The sequence below is a fragment of the Arvicanthis niloticus genome, chromosome 8 (assembly GCF_011762505.2).
Source record: "Arvicanthis niloticus isolate mArvNil1 chromosome 8, mArvNil1.pat.X, whole genome shotgun sequence".
NCBI classification, from domain to species: domain Eukaryota; kingdom Metazoa; phylum Chordata; class Mammalia; order Rodentia; family Muridae; genus Arvicanthis; species Arvicanthis niloticus.
Window position 1 is genome coordinate 30,708,602 of NC_047665.1, and position 13,213 is coordinate 30,721,814.

General features: G+C 48.0%; 1 long non-coding RNA gene across 1 annotated transcript; it reads right to left on the reverse strand.

Annotated features, from left to right (window-relative positions):
* Nucleotides 1–538: 538 nt before the first annotated feature.
* LOC143443324 (uncharacterized) lies at nt 539–7,448 on the reverse strand. Its single transcript, XR_013112198.1, has 3 exons — nt 7,156–7,448; nt 4,085–4,184; nt 539–1,914 (listed from the first exon to the last, which is right to left on the reverse strand). It is a non-coding gene; the product is annotated as an uncharacterized LOC143443324 (long non-coding RNA).
* Nucleotides 7,449–13,213: the final 5,765 nt, after the last annotated feature.

Consider the following 13,213-nt stretch of genomic DNA (forward strand, 5'->3'; position numbering starts at 1 on the left):
CTAAAGATTCTTGGATGTGGCGAGAGTATAAGTTACAGGTCTTAAAATATAAATTCATGTTTCCTTCTAGCCCAGCACACCCATGGCCTCACCAACTCCGGACGTTGTGGCTTTAAGTCCTGGGTCTGGTCCTAGCTGGAGTACAATTAGAAAGTGATTGTTCCCAACACCTTGGCATTTGGTTCTTAACCTGTGCACAACCAGCTGTGCGGTAGGATGAACCATGGCTTTTAGCAACTTCGCAGCTTTTAGCAACTTGTTTGTTTTCTGATTGTGGGGTTTCCACATTCCATCGGGCAGGGTTCTGCAAGAGACAATGTGTTGGATTGCCCTCCCCCAGCCCCCAGTTGCTCCCCAACCCCCAGCTCATAGAAGTGTAAACAGTTTGTTCTGTAAATAAGAAATCGAACAGCCGTGGTGTTTTCTGTTGACCTCCCGACTTTGGATATAAAATTTGCCATTGTGAAATTCGTATTTGGCACGCGGGGGAGGAGGGGTGTTCAGTTGATTTTACAAAGATCAACTTTCCATGGTTTGGCTCTGGATAATCGCCAGGAAAAGATATTTGCATTTGGTTTTTATATGCTTACTCGGAAGCAAACCTCCAGTGAACGGTTTGATTGTATTTCAAGCACTCAAGTGTTTTATTATTGTTGTTACTGGCTGTTGTTTGAACATGAAGATGCAGTCTTTTGGGGGGGGTACAAGCTAAAGTTTTCATTTTCGTGTCGAAGTTTTGGATGCCCCTTTTCTGTTGTCCCACGGGCAATCATTCTGCCGCCTCCCCTACAGCCCGTGACTTGATTGGGAGAAATACCGCAGGACCCCCTGGGCATCTTTTTTGACACCTTGGGTACTTGCAGTTTGAAAGTCCCCTCAGGCGACAGAGGTAATGAATGTTTGGTGGAATGGTGGCTGGGCGCAGCCGACCTTCGTTCCCCTCTCTGACCCTCTAGGAGAGGTTACAATTCCCCAGACCCAGGGAAGGGATCTTAGCTTTGAGAAAAAAAACATGACGTCAAGGTAACAGTTTAAAAAAAAAAACAAAACCCGAGGCCCCTGTGGCCCCTTCCTGCACAAAAGCACCGGGAAGCGGAATGTGGCGAGAGGTCCTGGAATGCCCGGATTGGGGACGTGGTGACACCACAGGAATGGAGAGTGGGGCCAAGGGCCAGCAACACCGAAGCGGGTCACCAGAACCTGGAAAAGCTATTTTCCGACTTCTAGTTAAGGGAGTGAGGATTGGATGGAGAGACGAGTTCAGAAATTCACTCCCTCGGGTGTGAAGCAGATGGACTCGTGTTCCCTACGCTGTACCCTCCAGGCCCTGTTCAGTTTAGGCCTATGATTCCTCTGCCTGTTGGCGGTAGTTTCATTCTCTTGGTTCAGTGTTTAGCCTTGGAAGCTCCTGCGTGTGCATGGAGGATCGGGACTAGTTGTACCCGAGATGGCACAACCCTACAGAGCTCCCCAGGGGTCTGGGGTCAGTAGAGGTGGCTTACCCCGCTGGAAGACGAAGTGGGCCGTCGACCACTGGCCCAGCACTGTGTATGGGAAACTTCCCACGAGGCTACCACAACAGACAAGTAGGGCAAAGTCCGTTTGGAGGTGTCTTTCAACAATTTAGAGAATCTCCTTAGTCCTCCATTTGGCCTTTTTCCTCTCCCGAAGACCGTGAGAGGGGAGGATGTCCTAGGGTCAAAGCCCGTTATTCTTTATCAAACCATCAGGCGGCACGCAGAGTTTGTCATTTGTGTGACGTTTCACCAGAGGGAGGAGGCGCGCGGTGGGGATGAGGGTAGGCAAACACCTGGATGGCTGTGAATTCCTGCGATCGACTTCCTCCTTAGGAGGTTTGACAGCAGAACGTCCATAACGGGATTCCTCTAATGCAAATCCTTCCTTGAACGACTTCTACAAAAAAAAAAAAAAAAAAACAAAAAACAAAAAACAAAAAAACAAAAAAAAACAAAAAAACAAAACAAAACAAAGCAAAACAAAACAAACAAAAACCGAAAAGAGCGTTTGTCTTTTCATCACTTCGAACACAAAATGAATACATTGCTTATCTGTATGGTTGAATTAATCAGATAGCCGCCCATTTAGAAGTAGCCCTCCGCGGGAAGTTTGCATGAGATAATTTAACGTCATCTCCCAAGTCCTCAAAGTTAGTCTTCTTGGCCTCTCTAATTGCTTACAGGGGCAGAAAGAGCCAACACCTGCTCTTTAACCCCTGCGGTGGACCCATTTGTCAGCCCTCTACAGGAAGGCTCCACTCTTCCAGAGCGGCTCCCGGTTCAGAGCGGAGCTGAGCCATAAAGGGGCCACAAAGCATGGGAGAAATGAATCTTTAACTTTGGAACCCGGTCACCAAAGACTTGGGCCTTCCTTTTTCTAGGAAGAGGGAGATGAAGAGCCAAACTTCCCCCTTTAAAAAAAATAACAGTAAAAATTGAAAAGGGGCGTACGATGGGAAAGAATGGACTGTGTATGCCGGTATGCAGGCATAAGCCCGCGCCTTGGTTCCTCATGATTCAGATTCCCAATAGACTCATGGTGGCAGCCAATTTAGGGCCTGGGAAGGCAGAGAGAGAGGCCCCGTCATTTCCCAAACTCCTCACATCGCGGGTGATCTGTAAAACACAAGCAGGTCCCCAGACAGGGGACATTTGCGCTGCCAGAATCTACCGGGTGTGGACTGGGGCCGACCGTCGGACAATGGGGCGAAGGCCAGCATCTTTCCACGGCTACAGAAGAAACCCTTTTGCACCCACATCCCTGGGCCATGGGAGTTGGGAGAAATGCTGTGCTCTGAGGGACAGATCCTCAAAACGTTTCGGGATGCCTGGGCCAGAGAAGATGGCTGCACCTTGCAGACCGAGGGCTGGTCCCATGTCGCCTGCCAAGAACCCAGGCACCAGTGCTACAGTGGGTCGTTCTTCCTGACTCCCTTCGTAGAGTCCCCTAGTCTGCGATCTCAGTTGGCTCCTGCTCTGGGACGCACCCCATAGTGCACCTCACTGTACTCTGGGTCAGTGACTGGAAACCTAGAGCGCACAAGAATCAGTCGGTCTCACAGTCCTTATTTTCGGGGGCGGGGGGCACCCGCGGTGCCCTGGGCTAAAGCTGGGTGTTTGCAGGTTTTAAGGTACAATACAAAAAGTTAGCACTTGACTCTGCGCGGTGAGCTTCGCTCGAGATCTGAGATCCCAGGCGATTTGAGATGGAAGGGGTGGCACGGGGACACGCAGCTTCTTCCCGCCTCTGCATCTTTCTACTACCGAGGAGGCAAAGGCAAGAAAGGAGAAGGCGCGTGGAAAACCCGGGCCACTGGGCAGTTCCGGGTTGAGCTCCCCGGGTTAGGCGGGTGAATCTCTGGGCCAGTCTCTCTCCTCCAGAGCTGCAAGCACGGCCCCCGACACTGCGCGTGCTCCGAGCGCCCCCTGCCGCCCGCCGCTTCACCTCCGCGTCGCCTCTGCGGTCGTCCCGGCTCCGGAGGCTGGCAAAGGACCGTCCCTTCCCTTCTGTAGCCTGGGGAGTTGGGGTGTGGGGGGAAGAAGGGACAGGACGGGTTGGCTGAGGACCTTGCGGCTAGAAGGAAGCCCCGATGAGCTCTAGCTCCCTATTCTCGCGGCCAGCAACTTTCACTTCCCCAGGGACCCGGAGAGACTAGTCCTATCCCGGTGAGCATCCCCGCAGGCATAGATCTGGGGTGTTCTTCCTAGAGCCGGAAGTGACCTGAGATTGGGGCTCTCAGCCACCGGCGACACATTCCTTCCAGAAGGCCCCTTTAAATTGATGTACACATTGCAGAAAAAGCAAAGCCGCTTCACCGAGTGAATTACTTTCTGAGAGATGCCAAGGAATGCATTTACTGGCCGCCAGGTCTGCCAATAAAAGTTGCAAATGAAGACTGCTGGTTTCCAGGAAAATGTACTTCTGTTTTTAAAACACTCCTTAGTCTTAATTACCAAAAACTGAACCTCCAAAGAACCGGTTTAAAGAACAGGACTAGTGAGAGGCAGTGATGGTGGCTGCTGGTGAGGTCTCACACCCCCGCATCCATTTACACACCCGAACTCACCCTGTGAGAACAGACCATGCACACCTACGGCTTTACCAATGCAGAGGCGCGCCAGTATTTACATACGCTGCAGACAGAGACACAGGCTCAGCGCTGGCACCTGAGGAGGTATGCATTGGGATTAGTGAGTGTGTTTAGTTTGGAAGTGAAGCTGTAAGAAAAGACAAATACAGAAGCAAGTGGCCACAGAATAGTAGATAGAAATAAATGTGTGCAAAGAAAGGAGACACTTGAACCATAGTATTTAGCGATGGCTCTCACAATCCCTTTTCTTTAACACCAACAACTGACCAGGTTTAAACTACAGAATATGGCAATGTATCCAGAATTGAATTTCTCCGTGTGTGTGTGTGTGTGTGTGTGTGTGTGTGTGTGTGTGTGTGTGGCAATGAATACTGGACCTCCGGCTTGCTGAGCCCTAGATGTAATCATGGATTACACCCCAAATTACTTTTAGGAAGGTCTCCTTGTTTGAGGTCACAAAGACACCCAGCTGGAATTTTAAAAATCTCTCTCCGTCCAACCAATGAAGCAGCTATTAGTTTCCTCCCCAAAGCTTGGTTTAGGGTAGCACTCTAATGCCAATGAGAGGTGAATTTGTCTGATAAGCGGTGTCTCTCTTAAGCACAGACACTAATAAGCACACTAATAAGGATACTTAAGATGCTTGGAGCACTTACGTTGTCATCCTGCCAAGTGCTACAAATAAGCACTCCATTTAACCCTTAAAAGGACCCTGACATTGTTGCTATTATCGGCATCTTACTCAAGAAAAGGGAAGCTTAAGGAGAATAAATAGCCTGCCAACAGGATACATAGCCTCCCAGATTGACTCATTGAGTCTGGAGGACCTTACCATGCCCCCTGTAAATACATAGTTTATGTGCCAACAAGAGAGGGAAATTTAAATTAGTAAATGTCACAGATGGCAAATTTCTACCTTTATTTCACTTGTCAATCCCAAATGCATTTCAGGTCAATGATACATTTACTTAAACAACATGGATGTGGAGCATGACTTTTTTTTTTTTTTTTTTTTTTTTTTTTTTTTTTTTTTTTTTTTTTTTTTTTTCCTGTAGCGTGACTCTAGCAGCTGGGCACATAACAGATGCCCTTTACGAGACCTTTCTGTGAGGCTGTATTTGACTAACTATGGGAAGAATTCCTACACACATCAATACTTAATGTATTGTGTCTGTAAAGTGTACCGGACTTGGGCAGGACTAGTTTATCTGCACACTTATACATGATTTCAGAGCTGCTCACATTGGAGACATGAGCCAGACCCAGGTAAATGCTAGAAAGTAAAAGTATGTGCATGTATAAATGTTTATTTACGTTAGCGATCAAACCCAGAACCACACACATTAGGCAAGTGTCCTATCACTAAGTTGCCCAGGTTGTCTTTGAGTTCAAGATTCTCCTACCTCGGCCTCCTGAGCCTGGGTAAATAAATGAGAATCTTGCTAGTAGTTGTATTTTCTTGCTCTTTGGAAGTTATTCGGTGAATCTTCCTATTCAGTTCCTTCAAGGCTGTTTTCCAATGAGCAGGGCAAATGAAGAATAGAAGAGCACCCCTGTACCCCCTTCCAGCTCTATGGTGTCTTTTAGCCACTGATCTCAGTGACCAATCAGACAGGATCTTGCAACTAGGAAGCTGCAGAACCTAAAAAGCAAGGTTGGGAACATTCTCCTCAGTCCTTACTACAAAATTCAGGCCAAGGGGGTTGGCAAAGCTTGATCTGCAAAAGCTGTGGCTATCTCTAGGACCTCAGGACCTCATGCCAGGACTGATCCCGCACCCACCCACCCCCCTCTCCGCCGCCAAAATCACATCAAAGTAAGACTGTTGACATCACAAGTAGGGAAACTGAGGCTTAGAAGAGTAAGCTGGCCCATAATAAAGTGGGATCCTACTCAGTACTGGCAAAGTCTTGTCCAGCCTTGCCACAGCACATCAAGCTCCTCACCTTAAATCCCACCAAGGCTCTAGGGTCTGGTGCAGGGGAGGACCTTGGGTTGCTTGGGGAAGAGAGTGGAAGCAGACAGAAATGGAGAAGGGTGGGCAGGAGAGAAGGTGAGCCGAGGGCAAGAGGCCTTTCCTTGGAAATCCTCTACCGCTCAACTAGGGTTTGGCCACCAGTGGGGTGATGGCACCTGGGGCAAATGGTCTCCTAGACCTCAACTAGGTCCACGCCCCAGTGCAATGCTGAAGAGCAGGTGCTAGCCCACCAAAAGGACAGCCAAAGGACAGCAGGGGCTCTGCTTTCCTGTGGCCAATGTATGTGTCAGGGCGGGGTGTAGGGACCATTGCAGTGCTACCCAAAGGACTGGAAAGGGCCCATGAGCCCCAGTCCTGACCCAGTGTATTTCTTCACTACTAACCAATACAGATTGTGGCCACTACCACGCCAGACTCCCCGAGGAGCACCCCAGGTCCTTGTTGACTGCTGTGACAGTCTAGGGCTGCCCTGCTTCTCTTCAAGTCCAGCAGGCCGGTATCTGACTGCCTTTGTCTCCCACAGCTTGGAGGAAGGTCCCTTTGCAGGCGGCTGCTGTGTTCACACAGGCCACAGGCACGCACTAGGAACCCTGAGCAGGACCTGTGTTTAGTCTACCTCGCTGACGTCCTTCCTGAACAGATGGGAAAAGGAAACGAGTCTCTTGGCCATTTCTGCCTCTCGGTACCCCTGCCCATCCATCATTTTCTCACTTAAAGTCATGGGATGGCAAACCCCTGCCTAACTATTGGGCAGAGTGGGGGCTGGGTCGCCAGGGAGTGGCCAGGCCGGCTGGGTGCTCGCTCTGCTCTCACTCTTTCCTTCAACACAAAGGTTTACATTATTGGTTCCCTCTGTGATGAAACAGGCACCAGATTAGATAACGCTAAACGTGCTTTCATAAGGTGCCAGGATGGCCCACGGGACGGGCTCCTTCAATTTGCCAGAGTGCAGCTACTACTCAATTTGTTTTCAGGTGATTATCTCCTTTCACAAATAGACAGCACAGAGGCACTCTGTGACTGTGTAGGGAGAAGCCCACCATTGCCCAAAGCCCGAAAAATTACTCACCCGAAAGGAGCGAGTTGCCATGAGCTGCTGACTTCTGGGAGCTGGCCTGGCAAGCCTGATTGTTTTGCTTCTGTGTGTGGCAATTCCACACAGTGCCGGCTGCCCTAAGACACACAACATAGTAGTTTTCATTGTTTGTCTTTATGAGTATTTGCTATCAAAGATGATTTGTTAGACCTATTTGTTTTAGTAAGGAACGTGTCCAAAGGCAGGCTGACGCGGCGCTGGGAAATGTTTTGGCAGTGGGCAGGGAAGGCCTGTGGAGCCAGCCCTCCTGACAGCGAGGCCAGCATGCTCTTGCGTTTTGTTTAATATCAGCGCATTGTCTACTGTGTTCTGGGAGCAAGCTAGTTTTCTAGTACACACGGCTGTCATTCATGCCAGCTGCTTTTCTTTTTTTCTATAGAATGTGCTCATACATTCAGTCCTGTTCCATGCTGCCATGTTCACTCATTTTCAGATTTTTTTGTTTTTTCTTTTTGGATATTATAGGAGATTTGGGCTGAATTTACTAAATGTGCTTCAGTGGTTGGAGGTATGTGAGGCCCGGGATTTTGATTCAATCACTGGCATTTGTGTGTGCATGCGCATACACACACACACACACACACACACACACACACACACACACACACACATGCATATTAGATAGGATAGTCTATGCACTGAGGAATACAAGCAGGAAAAATCCAATGAGAATTTTAAACAAAACAAAACAAAACCCCAAGCCCTTGGCTTGTCCAGTGGTACAAGCTCTTCTTGTGTAAGCCCCTGGGTTCCTGTAACACTGCAAAAAAAAAGAAAAGAAAAAAAAAAAATTAAATACCAAGATGGCTAGTGCATGGTGCTAACCAGGTTTTACTTGTAAATGGAAGTTGAACATGAAACCAGCATTGCCTATTTTTCCTGAGTTGAGTTTGGCAAATTTTGTGTTTCCCTGGTGAAACACGTTGTTCTCTTCCTCGTCTCTTCCTTTCTCGACGGCTCGTACATCAGCCTTCTGATGATATCTCTATAGCCCTGTCGATTTCCAGGAGAATCAGTTATCAGATGGTGTTGACAGTCTGCTGTAAATCTCATAAAAGAAGAATTGGAGCTCATCCTGCAGCTCTGCCAGACATTTTCCAAGAAAGTATTTAGAACTCAGAAAGCATTCCGAAGCAGATCCAAGCGACATTAGACACAGGTCAAGTGCTGGCTTCAGAAACACTTGGCAGTGCTTTCCCATCTACCCACCAAACAAATATCCTGTCTATATTTGGGGAAAAGAATGTTGGGTGAGTAATGTTCTCTTAGGAAATTTTATGGAGTTTTGAGTTATTCAGCCAAATGCACATCTTGATAGGTTTTAGTAACCATTCCCCATGTGCCCCATTTCTGACTATTTGTGGCCATTAAAAAATTCTGTTAAGCAGATGTGGAGCTACAAAAGGTAAGAAGATAGGGCTAGAAAGATCAAGGGTGGGTCCAACACTGTATATAGGCATCAAAATGTCTTGTGCAATGTGCTAATACAGGTAATGCTGGTATTTTCATGCATCACATTGGATAAAACAGAACAATGTAAGATCCATGTTTCTGAAGGAAACACGATGGGTACATTTTAATTTTTTCATTGACTAGTTATTTTGTGGAGGTCGGAAAACAACACTCTGGAGTTGGTTCTAGACTCTCAGGTGGGTCCTGAGGATGAAACTCAGGTCATCGGGCTTGGCAGCAGGCACCTTTGGCAGATGCACCAACTTGCTGGTCAGGTGATTTGTGATACCAGTTTCTTGTACAGAATGTGGAGATGGGGAATTCTCTCACATTTTGCATGGTTTGTTAATAAACACCTGAGGCAGACTCTGGAAGGCATGTTTTAGGGTCTCCCAGATAGGAGTCCTTAGGACTGCACACAGGAGAATACAGGGTGCTTCTGTTACCTGAATTACTTTCCTGAGATAGTAGGGGTTATCGTTCAAGCATGACCCTCATCATCCTCTGCTTTTGAGGGGTTGAGAATTGAATCCAGGACCCCAGGCTCTGTCCCTGGAATATCCTCCCTCAACCCTTACCCCAACCCCACTGCCTTTTTTTTTTTTTTTTTTTTTTTCCTGTTTTCAAAAGCTATGTGATGTCTCTGGGCCATCAGTGCATGTTGTTTTGATACTAAGATTCATCAGAGATTCTGGGCCCTGGGAAGGAAAGGGGGCAAGAGGGGGTAGCCACCGCTTCCCATCCTTTCTGTGGCCAACTGATCCTGTTTGTTTACAGAGAATTGTCTCTGCAGCTATAACCTGAGTGTGGGACTCAGCACAGCCCTTGCCACCAGGAACTTGGGGCACACCAGGCAGTGTGGTCCCTAGTTGTCTTTGGAACTCAGGCTCACACCTAGCAGAATTCGAGAAATATCTGGAATGTTTTTGCTACTGGGAAGGAGAACCCCTCACAGCAACATTCTGGATGATGTAGGAGCCCATGATCCACTCATCCAGAAAGTGTGGGGCCACAATTTGGTTGCCACGACTTAGAGGCTCCATTCTAAAGGTCCTCACCCCCTCTTGGGGAGAGTGTGGGTGTTCTTTATGAATAGTTTCCATCTGGGCATGAAGCTCTAAGATCCTGATCCAAAACTCTGCCTACATACAGCACATGCTATGTAAGGCCATTTTCCTTTTTGAAGCAGATCCAGAACAATACACACAATGAACCACAGGCAGGGCACCTGTGGGGAAAACAGTTTGCCCCAGGAATCTCGGTGGGACTAAGTGGTAGGCTGGTCAGGCCAATCTGACAGAAGGCCCTTCCCCAATTAAAGCGACAGTGGTAGTGAGGTAGCCCAGGGGCTCAGGCTACTGTGGGTGAACATAACATTATTATTCTTTCTGCCATAGGCCCTGGTGGTGGCCAGGTAGGCACAAGACCTGGCATAAAGTGTTTAGCTGTGCCTTAGTTTACAGTGATATGTGTGTCTTACTGAAATCGGGAAAGAGGGAACTCATGATACAGCCTCCGTGGGGAACCTTCAAAATACCCCTGAAAAAAGACATCTCCAAGATAGGAAAATTTTAAAATGAAGATTATGATGAATGAGAAAAGGTTCTATAGCTTTCCAGCTAGACACTGAAGTTTACCGGAAGCAGAGCATCTGTGAAAGGCTGGGGACACAGTCCTTTACATAGCTCAGTGGCTACTTCAATCTGCAAGTGCCCATAAGTTACCAATACATGTGATATCCTCATCTACTGTAGTGTGAGCCGGAGGGCACGCAACTGAGAGATTTCCCCCCCCCCCCTTTGTGCAGTGTTGTGGAGTAGAACCCAAGACCTCAAGCACACTGAACAAGTGCTAGTCCCAGAGCGACCTCACATTCATATATTTGAGACTTTTCTCCCTCATTAACAAAACAGTTTGGCGTCAACTCATTGCATTAACAAAAACATGAGCTTTCCTGGATTGGCAGAGCAGAGGGTGAACACTTTGTCCAGTGTAGACTCTGGACTGCTGCTAGGTTCATTTAGGCAAAAAAACTCTCAAAATGCAAATTTCAGCAATCCTCTGGGTAGAGGCATGATGCTTTTGCTCCTGGAAACACCGGTTTGCTGCAAGTTGGTGTTGGCAGAGTAGGCAGATGGAATGTGGAGACTGCCTGCAACTTGAGACACAAGTTCTCATCTACAGCCTCCCAGAAAGTCCCCACAGACAAGGGAGTAAAGGCTAGAAGGAGAAAGAAGCCAGTGTTGGTGGGGGAAGGAGAGGTGTGAACGGCCTGAAGTAATGTGGTGAGGGGAAGAGATAACCCAGCCTAAAGCTCCTGGAGCTAGGAGGAAAGCCTTGCTTACTCCCAACACCGGGCATTGGGTTTCACACAAAGCCCTTTATCTCCCTGGGGTCTGATGTTATCACAACTTGAAGACCGTAAATCGTTTATATAACATTTGCTGATTCACAAAATGAAGGTTCGGTGAATTAACCTAATGTGAGAGGGGCTCAGGCCCAAGCTGCAGGGAGTGTAGGCTTCTCAGCCATTTGCAGGAATTTTATCTGTTGGGAAGCATGGCAGCAGGAAGGGGGGTTGGGGTTGTGGTAGAAGAGGGGGCCGGCCCAGGGAGGCTGGTTGTCTAGGCTGTTCTTCTGGTTTTTCTGGGTAGGTGTTTGTGTGTGTTTGTGGGTGGTGTGTGTGTGTGTGTGTGTGTGTGTGTGTGCCCATGAGCCTGTAGCAGAGGTGACTCTGGCTTCCTCTGTAGGAGAATTTTCATGCGGTCTTATCCTTTGGCAAGCTGATTGCTAGAGCTTTGCTGTGATGTTACATGAGAAGGAAGAGCCAGGTTTCTTATATATGTCAATCTCAAATAGAAGAATTGTTTGAAGACTAGGAAAAGGGTGGAGAATCAAGAAATTTGCTGTGTTCAGTGCAGTCAACATGACTTCTATAACCCTTTGTCATTTACAGGGGGGAAAGTCGTTCAGAAAAATCCATTGCACCTAATTTTCCGGCACACAGATTGAAACCAGTGCTGTTTAGTTAGCGTTTTTCATGTCGCATGCGCAGTTGCTGTAATTGTGTTGTCAGGTTTTCTACCCGTATGTCTGCTTATACTTTGAAGTAAACTAGAATCGGACCTCAGTATGAAAGACTGGAGTCGGTGATCTTATCACTCCACGGAAGTTATTATTTCCCACCTCTCGGTCTTCCTTCTTGATCCTCACCCCCACCCCGCCCCCAGGAATCCAAGCGGTGGGTCCTTTTTCACAGGCTAACTACGGGAAATGGGGTGGAGCTCTGGCGTCATCTAGTGGCAACAAAGGAGCTGTGCGCCTAGAATACACGGGGAGGAAAAGTCTAGTTTCTTTCACACCAGGGGTTGGCTGGGCAAACCCCTGGCTGCTGCATGGCATTCGCAAGCACAGTTTTCCTGCTGAGTCTAGAGTGGCAACATGCTTTTTGGGCTTAGGCTTGAACCCACAGAGAGAGTCTAGCCATCAAGATAACTGAACATCGTGGTATCTAACTGAGGTTTACATTAGTGGTTTGTTTGTCCAAGGTAGGCAAAAATAGTTTCAAAAGGATTCTCATCCCTTGATTCTAAACTTCTATTTCCATGAGAAGCACCAGAGGCTTGGAGGGATGCAAAGTTATGCGTGCTATAAGAGGGCCCTTGGACCGGTCTGCCCTTGGACTTCCCATCAGGACATAGCATTCCCTACATTAATATGCGGCCCCTCACCAAGTAGGCTGTCCCTTTGATAAGTATCAGTATGTGGAAGGAGATGAAATGTGGGTGGACAGAGCTGTCCCCATGTTCTGAAAAACACAGGCTGGCTCAAGCCTGAAGTGGGGAGGAAGTCCAAAGAGCAGCTTCAGGTAACTGAGTCTCAGGGGAGTCTGTATTGCCCAAGCACCTGCGGTGTGGGTCACATGGTCTCCAAGGCTAAGACCGGTCCAGAATATGCTCTCGGGGAGGAGTCTGTGTGAGGATGGAGCCATTTTCATTTGACCTAGATCCCTGGACAGAGAAAATGGGCGCAGGGTGTAGTTCACCCAGACCAGGCTATATCCTAGCTAGGCATGCTTCTGTCACTCTCGTTTCAGCCGGCCGATGTTTTCTGAGCTTCCTGGCAGCTGTAGATTTACACAGACCAGTAGACTGTTATTCCTATGATACTCCTATGTTATTCCTATGAAGACCATGAGTAGCCACCCAGCAGGCTAGTTTTTCATCAACTTGACACAGCTAGGGTTATTGGGGAAGAGGGAATCTCAGTCGAAATCAATGCCTCCATCAAACTGACCTGTAGGGTTTTTTTTCTTGATTAATAATTGTTGTTGGAGGGCCCACCAATCCTGGAAGTGCCACCCCTAGGCTGGTGGCCCCGGGGTTGCATAAGAAAGCAACCTGAGCAAGCTGTGGAGACTAACCCAGCAAGCAGCGTTCCTGCCTTCAGGTTTCAGCCCTGAGATCAGGTCAGTGATGGATTGTGTGACCCGGGAACTCTATGATGCAATACGGTCTTTCCTCTCCTAAGTCGTTTTTGGTCAGCATTTTATCACAGCAACAGAAGACTGAACTAGGAC